General features: G+C 43.2%; 1 protein-coding gene across 1 annotated transcript in view; it reads left to right on the forward strand.

The window, feature by feature from the left end:
• aff3 (AF4/FMR2 family, member 3) overlaps positions 1–12637 on the forward strand; it is a 248585-nt gene that overhangs the window by 92743 nt on the left and 143205 nt on the right. The gene's annotated exons all lie outside the window — the stretch shown is intronic.

Below are 12637 nucleotides of genomic sequence, written 5' to 3' on the forward strand. Positions count from 1 at the left end.
TTCCTTCCCTATCTTTCTGACCACGCTTTGTGTGTTGACATACATGGACTGTAAATCTAATTTAGACATTATTATATTCCTTCTTAGTCTGACCTCACCTAATACCTTGCTCTTTCTTACTGTATTGCTAGCTGTCTCTCCCAATCTTTCATGCACCTTGTTTCTCCTTTCTAATGCTATATCCTGGTTTCCATCCCACTGCCAGTTAGTTTGGCAGGGGATGGGAAGCAAGATATAGTGATTGATAGTCCTGATCTATAGGCAGATATTGCAACAGTTTTCTTCAGCTGTTATCACTGCAAAATGAGGCAAGAGGCCATAAACGCCCCCTCCCGCCCTCACTGCAATAGAAATACTGGAGCTATGCCTACATTAACAGGGAAAGCCCAGGAAATACCATGACAGCACAGGGGATGAGACCTAGCGTGGAATTTTATGCTCTCCCCTGCGGTGGGTTTGGAGCATAAAATAGGGTGGGATGGTGGTGGTGGGGGGGGGGGGACCCGCACCAACATCCCTCCTCCGCCGAAATTTATTGTGAGGTGGGAAGGCCTGTGAACAGCCTTCCCACCCTCCCACCCCCACCAATTAAGGCCCTTAACTGGGTAATTAACCCCATTTTATGGGCCTCTTCCCGTCACAGCAGCAAAAATTCATGTGGCGGGTGACTCTGCTGCTTCACAGGAAGCATGGCACAGAAAACCATGCGGACTGCTTTCTGCCTCCAGGAGGGGTGGGGGTTCCCTCATTCAAAGGCACTTAATGCCTGAATGAGGGACCCGAAATCAGGAATGGGGGCCCTCTGAGGGCCACCCCCCTGCCCTTGCTGCCAACCTCCCTCCCGCTCCACAGCCCCCATACTACGAGACTCTTCCTGCCCTGACCTACCTTAAGCCTGGTTCAAGCGCTGCTCCTCGGTGTCTGGTCGTTGCAGCCACTGCCTCTGTGGCGGCTAGCAGCTCTGCAAGGCTGGGACTTCCTGCGATGTGGTCCTAAATCCTATGGAAGGCCCGCCGCTGTCCAGTTAAGTGCCTGGTTGGCACTAAATTCAGCCAGCCTTCCGTAGAAGAGCAGGCATGGGGATCTCTGCATTGGTTTCCCCCGACTTCAAGACCCTCGCCACGAGCATAAAGTAACCCCCTAGTGTAAAGTGTCAACAAGATCCCTATTGTGTTTTCCATATGTCTGAGGAATGTCAAATCCCAATGGATAAGGACGAGGAAGATCTATCCTTAACAAATGTACAGGAGGGTGCCCAGTCAAAATAGTCTTCTTAATAGTAGCATAGGGGCTATAAAATTCTGTTGCATAACTCTTCTGGTGTGGGCTGCATCGGACGCCATTTTGGGTAGGTTGTTAGCATGGGCACTGGGAGTGTGCACTGGAAGTATTTAGAGTAGTCCGATTGTGATTTCACTGATTTGACTCTAGCTGTGCCATTTTCAACTTCAACGCTACAGCTGACACCATCTCTTAATCCCACACAGCTGAACACATATTCAGTCGCATAAAGCGCCCACCCCCATCAGCACTGTTTAAAGGATCACCAACTATATTCAGGTTATTTGCTGATTGATTTCTACTAACTGTTGCTGAGTTATTGGAAGTGTTTTGGTGGTTTCTACTGCTACTTAAAGTTGGTGATGTTGACAAGGAATTGTGTGGCACATGGTGAAGGCCTTGGTTATCACTTCAAGGATTCTACTCAGACCACTGTTCCATGTCATGGCTGCTGTAGTTTCTATCCCTTTTGACCTGCTGCATGACAGGGAGAACGAGCAGAGGTGACAAAGAGGAGGAGAAGCTGCTGAAAGAGGGAGGAGGAAGGGAAGAAGGGCTCACAGCAGGAGGCCAAATTCAGCCAATGTATTCAGAGAGTATTTTAAAATCAGCTTCAGTGAGCAGCCATGTGAGTGACATCTCCATTTCACTAAGGAGGTACTCACTGAAATCTGCCACCTGCTGCAGGCAGACCTGTAACCTCACAGAAGGGCAAGAATGGTATTGCCAATGGCTGTAAAGGTGACCATGGCCATGAACTTCTTTGCGTTGGGCTTCTCCCAGCCTGGAGCAGATGACATCTCTAACCTTGCAGTTCGCGGTCCACTATTGTATAAGGGAGGAGCCTGATGCTTTGTACGCAAAAAGAGGGGGATACATTGCATTCTGTCTTTCCACATGTAATTTCAGAGAGATGTACTGCAATTGAAAAGACTCCAACTCCCTCAATGTCCAGCTGGTGTTTGACCATACTCAGTGTATCATACAAGTCAATGCCCTGTATTCTGGCAGCAGTCATGATGCCTTGATTCTGCGCTAATCCGCTATACCATCAGAATATAAGCCACCATGAGAAACCAGAGGGTGGCTACTGGGCGACAAGAGCTACCTGCTAACCACCTGGCTCATGACTCCAGTGCACATCTCACCCACACGTGGGCAGTGTGCAACAATACTCAAGAAGCTTGAGACCAACCAGGACAAAACTGCCCACTTGATTGGCAGCTTAAACATTCACTTCCTCCACCACTGGCACAGCATGGCTGCAGTTTGTCCAATCTACAAGATGCACACAGCAATTCATTAAGACTTCATCAGCAGCTCCCAAACCCATAACCTCTACCACCTAGAAGGACAAGGGCAGCAGGCACATGGGAACACTGTGACCTCCAATTTCCCCTTCAAGTCACACACCATTATGACTTGGAAATATATCGACATTGCTTCATCATCACTGAGTCAAATTCCTGGAAGTTCCTACCTGGGAGTACTTTCACCACATACACACTGCACTGGTTCTAGAAGGCGGCTTGCCACCTCTTTCTCAATAGCAATGAAGGATGGGTAATAAATGCTGGCCTTGCCTGTGACGCCCACATCCATGCCACAGTTGTGTCACAGATCATCTCAACTTTAATGTTCTAGAATGCTGCACCAATAAAGTGTGCTACCTTCATTAAGACACTGGATTTGTGCAAAAAATATTTATAGAATATCCCGAGCGCAATTATACTGGATTTTCACTGGGTTTGTTATTTTGTTATTGTGTGCCCACTTGGAACATGAACAAAGGAAGCTCCAAGGGTGAAGTAGCTCTTAAAGTGGTGTGGTCTTTGTATGTTTGTTTTTGCAATTGGGCATTGTATTGTTTTATTAGAAATTTTCCCTACTTTTGAAATGTTATTAATTGTTTTAGAATATTTTTAAGGGCCAATATTTTGTTTTTAAAGTGTCTCAGATGTAGCATTGAGAGATTGCAACATGCTAAGGAGATCAGAAAACACCAGACTTTATTTGCAAACTCATCTAGCACAAGGTCAGTAGGAAGCTAGTTACAGAGTTTTGCCACATGCAACAAAGCATCTGCAACCGACTTACAACATAGGAAACGCATTGTCAGTGGTAGGTAGGGTCACCGATGCTGTAAAATGTTATGCCTGGAATTCATTCCCAGTCAGCATTGCAGTAATAGTAAATATGCTGCTTACACATGTCTCAACAGGTGGAAAATGCCCAATCTGTAACTTATCCTGATTGTCAGTAAGAATGTTACAATGAAAGCAAAATACTGCAGATGCTGGAAATCTGAAATAAAAACAGAAAGTGCTGGAAATACTCAGCAGGTCAGGCAGCATCTGTGGAGGGAGAAGCAGAGTTAATGTTTCAGGTTATGACCTTTCATCAGAGTAGTGTAGAGAGCAGCTAACAGTTCGCCTTTGATAGTCAGGTAGTTCACGGTGCTTTTCAACAGAAATTTCTCAGGTTCTTTGTTGCATCCCATGGCAACGGATGAGCCCATGCAGGAACCATAGATTTTCTCACACTGGTGAGTGCAGGATTGTCTGGGCTTTTTTAGTTTATTCAGTCTCGCAATATGGGTGTTGCTTGCAAGGCTAGCATTTTGTCCATCAGTAGTTGCCATGTGAAGGGAGTGGTGGGACAACTGAGTTGCTTGCTACACCACTTCAGAGTCAACCTCTGAAGCATCTTCATCTGGCAGAAAGCATGTCAGATTTCTATATGTGAATTCTGTTTAAGTCAGGCATTCACTTATGTGGTAAGCTGGATGTAATTCTTATCTTTTTACAAGGGTGAGGGTGTATGGGGTATTCAGAAAGAGATAGTACCCTTTTATTTTCAGTCAGCTGCATCCAATTTGTAGAATGGACTGGAATCACTGGTCCTCATCTACACTGCTGGTTCCAAGCACCACACCCCAGTACACCGTCTCAGCTGACAGGCGAAACGTAGTGAGGGGAGAAATGATGAACATGACACCACCTGGACAGATGTCTTTCTTGATAAAGGTAGTGACCAGGGTTGAAGGATTCCAAGCGGATCAAGTGACATCATGTTCTGGACCAGAGGCGTGCCACACCATATTGCGTGGACTACGGTAGTTGGTATACCAGTAATGGATAAAATGGCAAGGGAAGGAGGGTCCCTTCAAGCCTTGGTCGGCAACCCACCTAGACGAAGGAAACCCTGAATCCAAACCTACGGCGTGGAGACCTCACTGCCACCGTCCCAGTTCACTGGGCCACGAAAGATGAGCTCCAGACTTAAAGGGTGGGGTCAGTCAGCGGAAAATGTACTTCACCTGAAGGCACCAATGCGCAGGCAGGAAGGAAATCCACCCCAACTACTACTTCCGATGAGTACAATCTTCCCAAAATCCTAGTCCGCGAAGAAATGCCAAGAGACAAGGGTGAGAGCCTCATAGATCATTACAATACAGGTGCCAAGCTTTTCCCAAAGCTACAAATGCTCTGGCTTTAATCCTTATTTTTCCAAAAGAATTTACATAATTTACAGGGAAAGAAGGTCTGACTTTGCTGTCACAAGCGGAATATGGTTCAGAATATAATTGCCAAACTTCAAATAATACTCTCTGAATATTAGAACAATTAAAATACCCAAAGAAAAAGACCAGAGTGTTTTCATGCACCTTGATAATTTAAAACCCTCTTCCTCAACAGAGCTAGTAGTTTCCATTTTTTTAAGTTCCAGTATCACTTTTAACAATATGAACTAAAATGTTAAAAATTACAATGTTGACTTTTTTCACAGAATATTGCAAATGGAGAAGAGGTTTGCAGTTCCAACCAGCAGCAGGTTGCTTTTATGTAGTGCCTTTAATGTAGAACAAAAGACGCAGGGCACTTCACAAGGGTGAAATTAAAAAAAGGACACCAAACTATGATAGGGTCAGCAGGGAAGGAGGAGGGATTCATAAGTGAGAGAAAAGGATAGATTGTAGGGATGGAGGAGGTTACAGAGATAGGGAGGGCCAAGGCCACAAATTTATTTAACCAAAAGGATGAGAATTTTAAAATGGAGGCATTGAAGACCAGGAATTAATGTAGTTCCCAAGAACAAGGTGCACATGGCTTGGCATGGGATAGGATACAGGCAGCAGCATTTGGATGAGTTGAAGTTTGAGAGGATGTGAAGCGGGCTGGAAAGCATTGGGATAGTTGAGTCTAGAGGTGATAGAGGCATGGATGTAAGTTTCAGCAGCAACTGAGCTAAGGTAAGGGCAGAGGCCGAAGTATTACAGAGGTAGAAGTAGACAGTCTTTATGATGGAGAGGGATCCAAGGAATTGCTCAAGATGGCCTTGTCAGTGATTTGGACCACAGAATTGAGAGGCCACTTGAGATAGCTAGCCAAAAGGGGGGCCCTGAATATTGGTAGGAAAGTTTATATGGAGGGAGTGATTTAGAAAGGACAGGAGGGCAGTGAATTCATGGAAGAAAGGCCAAAGGGAGTTGAGATGTAGATTGAAAACACCAAGAATGAAGAGTCACTCAGTGCAGACAGAGGGAGAAAAGGAAATAAGATATCTCAGAGAGAAACTCAGGGTGATGCTTGGGGGGACAGCAGGGGTGGGCAGTAGACAACAAGGATTTAAAGAAGAGATAAGAGTGCAATAAAGAGAAGCTTGAAGGAATAGAAGGTCCCAGAGGAGTGAGAGGAGAGCAAGGTTTTATTTGAGAATAAGGGCCACCGTGGTCTGGGTGGAGCTGGTGATGGAAAGTATAGCCAGGTTGGTATGCTTCAGTACAAAGATCATTCAACAACTAAATTATTTTGGTGCAGGTAATTAAGAATTATTCGTGATAAAATCATCATTCCAAACAAAAAAAGAAATATCGGTCGGAACTTTCCAGGCCCTTTGGCAAAAGTCTGGGAGGAGGGAAGGCTGGCAAAATGGTGTGGGAAGGCATTGGCAAGGAGTGGAGGTTTCCAACGTCTTCCCGCCACCATGTCCTTTTGCCAGCAGCAGGAAAGTTGGTAGATTGGCTGTCCGCTGGGAGCCCAATTGAACCACTTAAGTGGCTAATTAAGGGCCACTTCACCCCCTTGGTAAATATTTTACCCAGATCAGGAGGGCCCGCCACCATGAGGGGAGACCACCCAGTGAAACCTGGTGGACTCCCAGCAAGTTGCAGGAGGATTCCCTCCTTCATGGGCACCTCATGGCCCCCGGCAGCAATGGCCGTCCTTATGGTAATGCCGCTAGTGGCCCTCACCTAACCTCTTGCCACCCAGTTGCTGGGGCCTGCCTGTCCAGCCCTGGCGCGCCCCCCCCCAACCCCACTTACCTTTCTTTGAGGGCACCCAGCCATTGAGGCACCCTCATCCTGTAGCTGCAGCCTCAGCAGTGGCCCCCACTAACTGTGTTGCTGCTGAGACCGCCAGCCCTCTGATTGGACTGACAGCTGTTGGGACGGGCTGCCCCGGTAGCAGCCACCTAATTGTCTGCCACCGGCAATATGCCTCCCTGGGTCCCACTGCTGGCTGAAGCAGTGTCGCCTCCCACTTTCGGCTCTGGTGGCAGGACCTCTGCTGCCTCCCCAAAGTTCAGCCCATCAAATCTATAATTATACAGAAAAGCATATTGTGTAGCAATGCATTATGTAAATAAATCGTTGATGTGAATTGGGCACATAACTCCTGAATGATGTAAGCATGAGTGAGTTATGTTAACCACATTATGGTTTATCTGAATAGTTTATTTCCCACAATCTCCCCACCTTTTTGTTGATATTATACAAGATGTTGCCTGCATGTTATTTTAAAAAGATGTTTTTTGTTGCTCTATTTTTGACATTTTGATGTCTTATGTTATGCAGAGGAGAGGGCATAGTGAACAGTACAATGCCATTAGTTTTAAGGCTTGTTGAAGGTTATTGTCATTGGAAGTTTAGCTTGGGATTACAGGTTACACTGAAGATCAGGGAACTCTGTAAATGAACATCCAGAACTGATATTGGGGAGGAAGGAGAGCTACACAACATAAATAAACTGTCAGAATGAGAGTATGACTGTTAGGCAGCCAGAAAGCAAAAGGTAGTTGAGGCACACACAGCAACCCTGCAAAATCATTTCGGTAGTGGCTTCTGAGACTTATAAACGACTACTGTGAGCACAACATCTGCTATCAGCTGTATATTAACTATGAAAAATATAACTAATATTACACTTATAAAAAATTTTATAAAAGGAAAACTATATATTTAATTTTTTAAAATATGCTACAGTAATTTGATGTTGTTCGATTCTAGTACAACATGTCTATTTTGACACAATAAAATTGAACTATGAAATTGGATACTTAAGTGATGAAACTTTCTGGACCTACATTATTTCAAAGTTAATATTTTGTTAATTTGTGTACATTTTCTTAATAAATGTTAAAAAGAAAGCTATAGAAAAGATTGGATTCAGCTTTTGATCTTTAACTGGTAAAATTCACTATTCCATGAATCAGGTTTTGATCAATCAGATTAAAGAATACTTAAATGGTGCAATTTAAAATAGTTAAAGAAACAATTTAGCGTAACAAATTGAATTGAAAGTTGAACTATTTAAACAACACGGACCTATTTTATTACAAAGTTCTTTTCTATGACTCTTGAACCGTTGACTGTTGATGTTTGGTGGATGTGAAAATTTATTACCTACAGAGTAAGTCTATATCTAGACTGCCAACTCTTGACTAAATGGATCCATTGTGTTCATCTGTAATTTGTTCCTTTAGTTTAGCAACTCAAGGCACTTCCACATCCTTTGGGATTTATAACCATTGGCTCCTTAGTATGTGTGGCTGCATTCCTCTAATACTTTGTAATGTTTTAAAAGGGCAAATTTAAACAGCATTCTTGCACAATTTGAAGATAAAGGGTTTATTAAGACATCAGATAGTCTAGATTAATTGTGTGAACATAAAGCAGAGTTTTGTGATATTTCCATTTACTTTGTTGTAGATTATAATAAGCAGTGCATGTGAAATAAGTAAGTAGCATACTTCTAGATGATAGGTTATAAAAGATGAGAGGATGGAATGGTTCCAAGCTTTTCCTTAGTTCAGAATTTAAATTCCATTTATGACATCCAAAAGGCTGTTTATGTTGTAATTTTGCAGAACTGAAGCTGTTTGTATTAACAATGTGTTTTTCATGACATTTTCCAAAGTGCATGAGATACATATATCTCAACGATTCCACTGTTAACAGATTACCGTGTGTAATTATACACTTCCCAAAATTATGGGTTTGTTTTAGCCGAGGTCTTACACTGCCAGCTTCCTGCTTAATGTTATTGCCACGTTTTCATATTACCTGTATACCTATATGTTGTTTTTAATTACTTGAAATGGCCACTCAATTGGCACACTTTCTGTGCCATACAGACCAATAAGGTCTCAGATTCAATCCTCAACCTATGCTGAGTTAGCTCAACTCAACTGTGATGCTATAGTGGCAACAGCACCCCTGGATTAATGAAGGGAAATCAGCCAATGTTGCCCTCCTGAAAGCTGTCCAGAAATCTCTGCTGGGAATGAGTATATGAATGTTGGGTGAGCATAGAATATGGTTCGCATGCCATCACTAAAACCTCCTATTTCTACCTCCATAACTTCGTCAACTCTGCCCTGCCTCAGCTCATCTGCCACTGAAAGCCTCATCCATGCCTTTGTTAGCTTTAGACTTGACTATTTCATTGCACTCCTGACAGCCTCCCACTTTCTACACTCCATAAATGTGAGATCATCCAATACTCTGATTACTCTGTTTTAATTCTCATCAAGTCCCATTCCCCATCGCACGTGTGTTGTATGACCTACACTGGCTCCTGGTTAAGAAACACCTTGATTTTAAAATTCTTAGCTTTGTCTTCAAATCCCTCCATGGCCTCACCTCTCTCAATCTCTGTAATCTCCTCCAGTCCTACGACCCTCTGAGATAGTCACACTCCTTCAATTCTGGCTTCTTGAACATCCCTGATTTTAACCATCACAAAATTGGTGGCCATGCTTTCACCTGCCAAACCCTAAGCTCTAGAATTCCCTTCCTAAACCTCTCCGCCTCTCACTTTCCTCCTATATGACGCTTCTTAAAACTGAGCTTTTGGTCATCTGCCCTAGTATCTCCTTATGTAATGCACCTATGGAGCACCTTGGGAAGTTTTATTGTGTTAAAGGTGCTATATAAATGCAAGTTGCTATTGTTGATGTCTTCCACAGTCAGATAGTTATTAGCACTATCAAAGCTTACACATTAATACTGGTTACTTGATCAAGCTACCTGACAGTGAATGGGCCTTAAAACGATACCCCACCAGGAAGAGAGAGTGAAAAATTGGAACAAAAAAGGTACTCAGCCCATTTGATGACTGCTGTCTCATTATATTAGATAATTAAGAACTTAAAAGTTTCCTTCTTGGAAGGCTGAATGTTTTTCTTTAAAAGATTATTTGTGCTTCCTTAATGCTACTGAATCCAACAGGCCAGGCAGATCTTATGTTACAACCTTCTTCTGCACAGAGTTAGTTAACCTCAGCCGAGGTAAATTGTTGCACTACAGTTAACACTCATTGGATGAGCAAGGAATAAAATCAGGCAATGTTCCCGCTTTAGATCACCATGCAGCTCTGCTGGAAATTCAACTAGATAGTGACTGTCTTTGTGTTCTCTGTAAAAGTTAGGCCAAGGATTGGGTCAGCTCAGCTTTGATACCATCCGTAGTCAAATGGCATGCTGACATTCAGCATTCTGGCCCTTCAAAAATCTATGGGCCTTTCAGTGCACTTCTGGTATCATTTCCCTGGGAATGTAATGGAAGGCCTGCAAATTAAACTGGAACCAAGAAATGTCAGATCCCAGCCTTTGTTGTAAATTTTCTAGGGGGAGTCTGGTTGAGGCAAAATCTTTATCTACTCTGATCATGGTCCCAATGTCATAGTGGCCATGACTGGGATGAAGCAGCAACCATCAGATGAGCTGAGTAACTTTCCTTTCCTCCAATTTTTACCCCTCCCTTCCTCTCTTGTGGTATAGTTTTAAGGATGAAGGCCTGGAGTCCCAAAGTCTTCTGCCTTCTGTCAAGTCCAGCCAGCCCCCTTTACAAAGTGGTCAATGGATCCTTACAGAATAGGAACTTAGGAATATAGGAACACAGGAACAGTAGTAGGCCATTCAGCCCATCAGGCTTGCTCCACCATTCAACTAGATCATGGCTGATCATCTACCTCAATGCGACTTTCCAGCGCTATTCCCATATCCCTTGATGTCATTAATATTCAGATATCCATTGATTTCTGTCTTGAACATGCTCAATGATTGAGCTTCCACACTCCTCTGGGGTAGAGAATTCCAAGATTTACCATTTGCTGAGTGAAGAAATTCCTCCTCATCTCAGTCTTAAATGGCCTGCCCCTTATTCTTAGACTATGTCCCCTGGTTCTGAGACTCACCAGACAGGGGAAACATCCTATCTACATCCGCCCTGTCATGCCCTGTAAGATTCCTGTAAGTTTTAATGAGACCACCTCTCTGTTACGACTGTCTGAGGAAGGGGTCTCAGGCTCCCCTCTTGGCCCTTTCCTGGTTTGGCTATAACAGGCTTTAACCTTTTAAAATGCAATGTTTTTAGCTTAACACCTTAGTGAGTCCTTGCTCATTGCTCTCTAATGGTAATTGTAAATGAACCAACCAGACAGGTTTTCTCAGGTTTAAACAAGAAAAATGTAAGTTTATTAACCTTATCACTCTAACTCGGTTAAAATTATAAACTATGTGATGCAAACAAGCTGGCATGCATATGAGATAAACACACACACAAATAGATACAGAGGGGCAGAAAGAATTAAAAGGGGAAGTTTAAGTGGGGTTGGCAATAAATAGAATTCAGCTACTGCCATTTGGTTTGAATGTAAAGTCCTTGGTTGGAATTGAGATCTTGCAGTTCTTGCTGGGGCCCAGTGCACACTTTCAAACTTACCTCTCTGGTACCAGAAGGCTGAAGAGGTCCTCTGTCTTGAGGCTTAAGCTGCTTCCATGGGTCCCTGGGACTTTACTTGAGAGAGAGAGACAGAGAGAGTGAGGGACCTTCCTTCTCTTTGGTCTTCAAATTGCAGTCTTCACAATTCAAACAGTTCCCGGTCTGGCCAGTAGGTAAGTCTTGCGACCAGCTCTTTGTTTGAAACAGCATCGTCTGCGAGGGTTGTTGATTCTCAAAGTTCTCCAGTCACACTTGCTGGGGTGTTGAGCTCTGGCTCTTACACAGCCAAAGAAGGTTGATTATTATGATTACCCATACCAATCTTTTTAATTGAATCAGTGAGTACTCCCCTTATCTCTCTAGTCAACTATCTCTCAGAATGCAAATATGCAGCCATGTTTCAGCTGTCCAACTCTGTGGTCTTTTTTAAACAAGTTCTGTGCAACATCCAGCAAAAGGGTTCATGTAGTGTTCCATCTGACGAAATTAATATGTTTTCATTTGGCAGGTGTAGTTTCCATCACAATACATGCACAGTGAGACATTAGAGTCAATAAAAAAGGTTCAGCAATCCAGAAGGTAGTGCTGTGTGTTTCTTCCAGAGATTTACAAAAGCAGATCAACAATATGCGATCTTACAATGGCGAAGAGGATGGCGTCTGCATTTACTTTATAGCCAGGTATAATTGGCTGTACTTTCAGTCATGAATTCCAGGTAATGCAGATTGTCAAATGCACATGGTATTGGGGTTTGTGCACAGCAGGCCTTGTATCTTTGTGCAGTTAATGCAGGTCAGCCATTTTGTCTCATACATCAATTCCAGGATAGTTTGTTCTGCTTAAATCTTAGAGAAGAATTTATGCGGATTGTAGCACCCTATGAAATGTGTATTTGTTGCTTCCACCTGCCTTTACTACTTTGACAATGTTTATGTGATTGTGACTGCAATATGTTATCCTGCATCCTTGATCATGCACTATTGCTACACTGCTGATCAAGATGGCCCAATCTTTCACGTTTTGATGTGCACTCTGAGCTCTCAACTGTGTTCCCGTATTGGCAGAAGTGGCTGTGACGACTCAAGGGCACAATGGTGGGTTTTGGAATCACCAATAATAAGAGAAAAAGACCTTACTTCTCCAATATGGAGGTGAAGAATTGGAAAATATTTTTGAGACACTTACACCTGTGCAAGGTGACTACAACTCAGCAAACAAAAATGCACTAACGACTAATTTCACACCCAAGAAGAGTACAATATACAAAACGATTATTTTGTGATGAACCAAGCAAGAAGAAAATAAGATAATTGATCGATACTGCATATGATTGAGACAACTGGCAACCAA

The sequence above is a fragment of the Heterodontus francisci genome, chromosome 6 (genome assembly GCF_036365525.1).
Source record: "Heterodontus francisci isolate sHetFra1 chromosome 6, sHetFra1.hap1, whole genome shotgun sequence".
Taxonomy (NCBI): domain Eukaryota; kingdom Metazoa; phylum Chordata; class Chondrichthyes; order Heterodontiformes; family Heterodontidae; genus Heterodontus; species Heterodontus francisci.